This window comes from Rhinoderma darwinii (assembly GCF_050947455.1).
Source record: "Rhinoderma darwinii isolate aRhiDar2 chromosome 12 unlocalized genomic scaffold, aRhiDar2.hap1 SUPER_12_unloc_6, whole genome shotgun sequence".
Classification (NCBI taxonomy): domain Eukaryota; kingdom Metazoa; phylum Chordata; class Amphibia; order Anura; family Rhinodermatidae; genus Rhinoderma; species Rhinoderma darwinii.
This window is the reverse complement of record NW_027461877.1, coordinates 363,850-372,062: the sequence shown is the minus strand read 5'-3', so window position 1 is coordinate 372,062 and position 8,213 is coordinate 363,850.

The window sequence follows — 8,213 nt, the reverse complement described above, 5'->3', positions numbered from 1 at the left end:
GACAGCCAAAGGTACCGGAGCGTTGGCCACCGCTGCAGCTTGTTCCTCCAACCAGGCGGGGCCGAATGCAGCAGCCGCCGCCCACATCTGCTCAATGAAGTGATGCGCTGACATGAGGTAAGATGGCCGCTGGATTGGAGATACGTGGATGGATGTCTTACTCCGTGCGCTGCTCCCGACCAAAAGACCGGGAAGTCAGCGCACTTCCGGCTAACCCTCACCGGATCCCCTCCCTCTCCTAGACCATCCCCCTCCACTAACTCTCCCCTTTGGCTGTGACACCATCCTCCCTCCTATCCCCGTCATATCTGGCCTACCCACCACTGTGGCAGAGTCCGTCCGGCCTGTGCTTTCTATGGTTTCGTGTTTGGGATTTTGGGTCTATCACATATCACAAAATCATAAGGCCGCACACATCGATTACATTAAGATATTGTATTACGGTCTGTAGCCTTTGGGGGAATATATTAACCTTTCTACAACACTTTACTAGCGTAGAAAATTCACAAAATGCGCAAATGTCAACAGACCCATACCCATACCCCAAATCAGACTGTATGCCCCCACAATCAGACAATAAAATACATTTTAAAAATGTACTTACCTCACCACTCCGTTTCTTCCTCCCGGATTCCCTCAGGCTCTTACAGCAGGCCGCTGCACGTAGAAAGTACTGATGACAGGCCGCGTTGCAGCTAAAAGATGCAACACATTTATTAAGAGTCGTTCGCCTGTTAATAAATGTGTTGCATCTTACTCCAGCAAACCGTTTAATAGGACTGGTGTATGAAACGCCAGTATTAAAGGGAATGTGTCGCTAGAAATTTTATTTTTTTTCAGTTAAACAGTTAATATATAAATGATTACACATTGTTTTAATTTTTTTAATTTTTTCACAAGTCAGGAAATATTATAAATTAGATTCAAATTTATAACATTTCCAAGTGCTGGTCACTAGAGGGAGCAATTCCCAAAATTGCAGCATTGGCATGTGGTAAAGCAACCTCATTGCCTTATTGTAAAGGATCTGCCAGGCACAACTTCTGTGTATACGCCCATAGGTAATCAGTCTGCACCTGAGTCTATGTCTCTGAGACTGACTCCATCTTCCACCACTCAGGATGGCAGGCTTAGGAGTGGGAGAGCCTATCGCAGCCTGGCCAGACGGAGCTAGCTCCCGCCCTCTGTCTATTTATACCTGCCTTTCCTGTTCCTCCTTTGCTTGTGATTCTTCTCGTGTGGTTTCTTGGCCCAGCTACAGCTTTTGCTATTTGATCCTGTTCCATACTGACCCTGGCTTACTGACTACTCTCCTGCTCTGCGTTTGGTACCTCGTTCTCTCCTGGTTTGACTCGGCTCGTTCACCACTCTTGTTGCTCACGGTGTTGCCGTGGGCAACTGCCCCTTTTCCCTTAGCTTTGTGTACCCTTGTCTGTTTGTCTCGTGCACTTACTGACCGTAGGGACCGCCGCCCAGTTGTACCCCGTCGCCTAGGGCGGGTCTTTGCAAGTAGGCAGGGACAGAGTGGCGGATAGATTAGGGCTCACTTGTCCGTTTCCCTACCCCCGTCATTACACTTATGCTGCAAATTTGTAGTAGACACACTCGCGCTAGTGTCCTCCCAGAATCCCCCCTCCTTTATCCTGGCTAGTGCCAGGAGAAAGGAGGTGGTTGAATGTTCAAACCTCCTACACTGTGTGCCGCCATTTTCTGAGCGAATGCACAGTGTAGGAGGATTAGATACAGTGATCATTAGACAGTATAACATTAACATACACACACATCACATACACAAACATAACTTACCTACTCCTGCCACCTCCGCCCTGCCGCTCCTAGTCCTTGCGTCTGCGCTGCCTTCAACATATGGCCAGAAGCCGCGACTGGAAGTCATCATCTTACTGTACGGCCGTGGCTTCCGGTCCACATGAAAATGATGCCGGATGTCACTCTACCAAAGACCTTCCTTTTGGTCTGTGTGGGAGCGGCGCATGCGCCGTTCCCACACAGACGGTGTACGCTATAGTGAATGGAACGGCTCCCGTTCTCATTCTCTATGGGGATGTATGTGCCGTATTCCATCTCTGTATGCGTCGTTAATGGACAGATACAGAGATGAAAAAAAAAATGGCAGCCCCCATAGAGAAGTAAAAGAAAGAAAAAAGTACAACACAAAAACACAAATAAATACAATTTATTTTAATGACATACTAAAAGCAATATTATATAAAAAAAAAAAAAATCCGTGACGCCTTCCCTTTAAAGGGGTTTTCCACGTTCTGACAACTGATGACCTATCCACTGGATAGGTCATCAGTATATGATCGGTGCGTGTTCGACACCTGGACCCCGCACCGATTCGCCACTCCAGCTGCCTCCGGGCACCGGACAACACTGCCGGAAGCAGATGGCTCCTGTCAAAGAATAGAGGCCAAGCTGCAGTTCTGCCGAACGGCCGCTATGCAGTGATCGGAGCCATTTGCTTCCGGCAGTGTTGTCCAGAGCCCGGAGGCAGCTGGACTGGCAGATCAGTGCGGGGTCTGGTGTAGTAACGATTGTTGGCCCCCATACATTACCAATGATTGCTCCTTGTGACACGCTGTATCGTCGATTGGCGCTGGTTTTCATGGTCAGTATCGGGACGTCTAAAAGGACCTTTATTTACTCAGACACCACCATAACTAGGCATTGGAACCAACCCTTCCACCTTAGCGGGTAAAGATGTACCTTCTAAAAGGTTCATTATATACACATAAGGGCTAAAGGTGAAAACACAGAGGTGCTCACCATATATCCAGCGTATAACTGTGTCCTCCAAATCTTACGGAGCAGGAGTTGTTCTAGATTCCTGTTTATATCTCAGACACGTTCATACCATTTTAGACAATTAATCGACATATCGCAAACTTGTGGCGAAACCAAGCACCGCATGTAAAGAATCTTTAAAAAAATCTGCTAGAAGAAGGAATTGGATTAGGAGTATTAGCCAAGAAACAGGCAGAATACTTACTGATAGAATTCCCTATTGTTCCCATATTCCATGGGATGCCAAAAATCCATAACTTTGCATGGTCTTGAAACTTGGGTTATCTGTGACGTAGTTGGCTAGTACCCCTGCAAACAGGCCTGCCATCAGGGTAGTACCGCTGGTACTACTGTCAGGGGCCTGGCCACAAAAGTAAAATAAAGTGGGCAGCCGCCGCTCATCAAGGTTGTGATCAGAGGTAATTGGTTTGTAGAAAGGAATGGGACCCATGCAGGGGCCAGAAGCAGCGGCCGGCTCTGCAACTTGGTGAGTGACTGTTTTAAAGCAGAAGTTTCAGTTTAATTTTTTTTTTTATGTTGCCCCTCTGCTCCCACCTTCCCACCTGTCTCTCTCCCCTTCCCCTCCCCAGACCCCAGTCAAGCGTCATATTCACTCTGGCCCAACTCCCGCCTCGGCCACTTTCCGTTCTCTTAGCCTACTCATCCGCCTACATCCTGGTATAATAGCTAAAGAAAATTACCTTATGAGGTTTAGAGTTAGTTAGTTATATGTCGAAATTTTGATCTAAGGTTTGCACACCATGACGGTCGGTAGTCATGTAGACCGGACGCTTCCATGATTTGAATACGCTGTGACGTGGCACATTGGGTCACAGGAACGTGGTGTAAAGGATCTGCCAGACACAGCTTCTGTGTCGACGCCCGTGGTTAATCAGTCTGCACCTGCTCCTAGGTCTGATAGAGTGACTAGATTTGCTACCACTCTGGTAGGCTCAGAAGTGGGAGAACCTATCACAGCCTGACCAGACGGTTCTAGCTCCCGCCCTCGGTCTATTTATACCTTCATTTCCTGCTTGTCTTTGCCTGTGATTCTTTCCTGTTTCCTGGCTCTGCTGCTCCTGCTATTATTATTGACCTTGCTTCATTTTGACCCTGGCTTTACTGACTACACTCATGCTCTGCGTTTGGTACCCCGTACACTCCTGGTTTGACTCGGCTCGTTCACTATGCCTGTTGCTCTTGGTGTTGCCGTGGGAAACTGCCCCATTTCCCTTAGCTTCTGTGTACCCTTGTCTGTTGTGCACATATTGAGCATAGGGACTGTCACCCAGTTGTACACCGTCGCCTAGGACAGGCCGTGGAAGTAGGCAGGGAAGATTAGGGCTCACCTGTCTGTCTACCTACCCCGTCATTACATAATCACAGGCCCATATACCTTTTCTAAACTGGTTCCTGACACAACTATGGATCCCCTTGAGACCCTGGCTCAGCAAATGCAGGGCCTCTCCCTACAGATCCAAGCCCTGGCTCAGAGGTGCAACCAGCGTGATGCTACCCTGGTAGTGCCCCACCTCACTTTTTTCTCCTTTCGGGAGAGTTGTAGGCTCTATTTCCATCTAAGGCCCCACTCCTCAGGTTCTGAGAGCCAGCGAGTGGGTATAATTATGTCCCGGCTCCAGGACGGTCCCCAAGAATGGGCCTTCTCCTTGGCTCCTGACGCCCCTGAACTTTCCTCTGTTGATCTTTTTTTTCTGCTCTCGGGCTCATATATGACAAGACTGACAAGACTGCTTTTGCCGAGAGTCAGCTGGTGACCTTACGTCAGGGTAAGACACCCGTTGAGGAGTACTGTTCTGACTTTAGGAAGTGGTGTGTAGCTTCTCGGTGGAATGACCCTGCCTTGAGGTGCCAGTTTAGATTGGGTCTGTCGAACGACCTGAAAGACCTGTTAGTTAGCTATCCCTCTTCTGACTCCCTAGATCAGGTTATGGCATTAGCGGTACATCTTGACCGACGTCTCAGGGAACGACGACTTGAACGTTTTTGTGCTTTCTCCTCTACCTCCCCCATGATGGCTCCCGAGGTTCTGTTGCTTCGTTCTTCCACGGAAAACTCGGATGAACCAATGCAACTCGGGGCCTCTGTGTCTCCCCAACAACGTAGAGAGCTCCGCAGGAAGAATGGTCTCTGCTTCTACTGTAGGGATGACAAGCATCAAGTGCACAACTGCCCTAGGCGTAAGAATAAGCAGCCGGAAGAACTTCCGCGCCTAAGTGACCATCGGGGAGGTCACTTGGGCGCACAGGTATTTCCCGTAAATATGAAACCTAAAAAGATCTTGCTTCCCTTTCAGGTCTCTTTTGAGGGCAGGTCTGCTACCGGCAGTGCCATCGTGGATTTAGTGTCTTCTGATAATATTATGTCTGTGGAATTTGCTATGTTTCTAGCTATGCCATTGATTGATTTGCCTAAACCTGTCCCGGTAGTGGGTATCGACTCCACTCCACTTGCTAATGGTTATTTTACACAGCATACCCCTGTTTTTGAACTCTTTGTTGGCTCCATGCATTTGGAGCAGTACTCTGTACTGTTGATGCAGGGATTATCGTCCGATTTGGTTTTAGGCCTTCCCTGGTTGCAGTTGCATAATCCCACGTTTGACTGGAATACTGGGGATCTTACCAAATGGGGTAATGAATGTTTGACGTCATGTTTTTCTGTTAATTCTATTTCTCCCCCTGAGGAGGTGAACACGCTACCCGAGTTTGTTCAGGACTTCGCTGATGTTTTCTCTAAGGAGGCCTCTGAAGTGTTACCTCCTCATAGAGAATACGATTGCGCTATCGATTTGGTACCAGGAGTTAAGCTCCCTAAGGGTAGGATATTTAATCTCTCTTGTCCCGAACGTGAAGCCATGAGAGAGTATATCCAGGAATGCCTGGCCAAGGGTTACATTCGCCCCTCTACTTCTCCGGTAGGTGCTGGCTTCTTCTTCGTAGGGAAGAAGGATGGTGGTCTTAGGCCATGCATTGACTACCGTAACTTGAATAAGGTCACTGTAAGGAACCAGTATCCCCTTCCTTTGATTCCTGATCTCTTTAATCAGGTTCAGGGGGCCCAATGGTTCTCTAAGTTTGATCTACGGGGGGAGTATAACCTTATCCGCTTCAAAGAGGGGGATGAGTGGAAGACTGCGTTTAACATGCCCGAAGGTCATTTCGAATACCTCGTCATGCCCTTTGGGTTGTGTAATGCTCCCGCGGTCTTCCAGAATTTCATAAATGAGATTTTAAGAGATTACCTGGGGGTATTTCTTGTAGTGTACCTTGATGACATACTTGTGTTTTCCAAGGACTGGTCCTCCCACATTGAGCATGTCAGGAAGGTGCTCCAGGTCCTTCGGGAAAACAAACTGTTTGCGAAGACCGAAAAATGTGTATTTGGGGTGCAGGAGATACCATTTTTGGGTCAAATCCTCACTCCTCATGAATTCCGCATGGACCCTGCCAAGGTCCAGGCTGTGGCGGAATGGGTCCAACCTGCCTCCCTGAAGGCGTTACAGTGCTTCTTGGGGTTCGCTAATTATTACAGGAGATTTATTGCTAACTTCTCGGTCATCGCTAAGCCTCTTATGGACCTATCTCGCAAGGGTGCTGATCTCCTCCACTGGTCTCCTGAGGCTGTCCAGGCTTTTGAGGCCCTTAAGAAGTGCTTTATCTCGGCCCCGGTGTTGGTTCAGCCCAACCAAATGGAGCCATTTATCGTGGAGGTTGACGCGTCCGAGGTGGGAGTGGGGGCTGTCTTGTCCCAGGGTACCAGGTCCCTCACCCATCTCCATCCCTGTGCCTACTTCTCCAGGAAGTTTTCGCCCACTGAGAGTAACTCTGATATTGGCAACCGCAAACTCTTAGCCATTAAATGGGCATTTGAAGAGTGGCGCCACTTCCTGGAGGGGGCTAGGCACCAGGTAACGGTCCTTACCGACCACAAGAATCTGGTTTTCCTAGAATCGGTCCGGAGGCTAAACCCGAGACAAGCTCGATGGGCGTTATTTTTTACCAGATTAAATTTTTTTGGTTACCTATAGGGCTGGGTCTAAAAATATTAAGGCTGATGCACTGTCGCGTAGCTTCTTGGCCAGCCCTCCTTCGGAGGAAGATCCTGCTTGTATTTTGCCTCCAGGTATAATCATTTCCTCTATTGATTCTGATTTAGTCTCTGAAATTGCTGCTGATCAAGGTTCAGCTCCCGGGAGACTTCCTGAGAACAAGTTGTTTGTTCCCCTGCAATTCCGGCTAAGGGTACTTAGGGAAAATCATGACTCCGCACTATCTGGTCATCCAGGCATCCTGGGTACCAAGCACCTCATTGCCAGAAACTATTGGTGGCCTGGGTTGCCTAAAGACGTTAAGGCCTACGTCGCCGCTTGTGAGGTTTGTGCTAAGTCCAAGACTCCCAGGTCCCGACCAGCGGGCTTACTACGTTCTTTGCCCATTCCCCAGAGACCTTGGACCCATATCTCCATGGATTTTATCACCGATTTGACTCCATCTCAAGGCAAGTCGGTGGTGTGGGTTGTAGTAGACCGCTTCAGTAAGATGTGCCACTTTGTGCCCCTCAAGAAACGACCCAATGCCAAGACGTTAGCTACCTTGTTTGTCAAACACATCCTGCGTCTCAATGAGGTTCCGGTCAATATTGTTTCTGACAGAGGGGTACAATTTGTTTCATTGTTTTGGAGAGATTTCTTTAAGAAGCTGGAGATTGATCTGTCCTTTTCCTCGGTCTACCATCCTGAAACTAGTGGCCAAACTGAGAGGACTAATCAGTCTCTAGAACAATACTTAAGGTGTTTTATCTCAGACTGTCAAGATGATTGGGTCTCCTTCATTCCCCTCGCTAAATTTTCCCTTAATAACCGTGTCAGTAACTCGTCGGGGGTTTCCCCCTTCTTCTGTAATTTTGGGTTTAATCCACAGTTCTCCTCCGTTTCACCTGGTGGTTCCAACAATCCCGAGGTAGATGTCGTTCATCGGGAACTGTGCACAGTCTGGGCCCAGGTTCAGAGGAAACTAGAGGCGTCCCAGAGCGTACAAAAGACTCAGGCTGATAAAAGACCTTCAACTAACCCTCTGTTTGTGGTCGGGGATCTGGTGTGGCTGTCTTCTAAAAATGTGCGCCTTAAAGTTCCGTCCAAGAAGTTTGCTCCCCGGTATATAGGGCCATACAAAATCATTGAGGTCCTCAACCCTGTATCCTTCCGGCTGGAGTTACCCCCGTCTATTCAGATACACAACGTGTTCCATGCCTCCCTCTTGAAAAGCTTCTCCCCGTCCTTGGCTTTATCGAGGAAACTTCCGGTCCCTGTTTTCACTCCGGATGTAGCCAAGATTGTGGACAGCACGATTGGTCCAAGGCTCCCTCCAGTACCTGGTCCATTGAAGAGG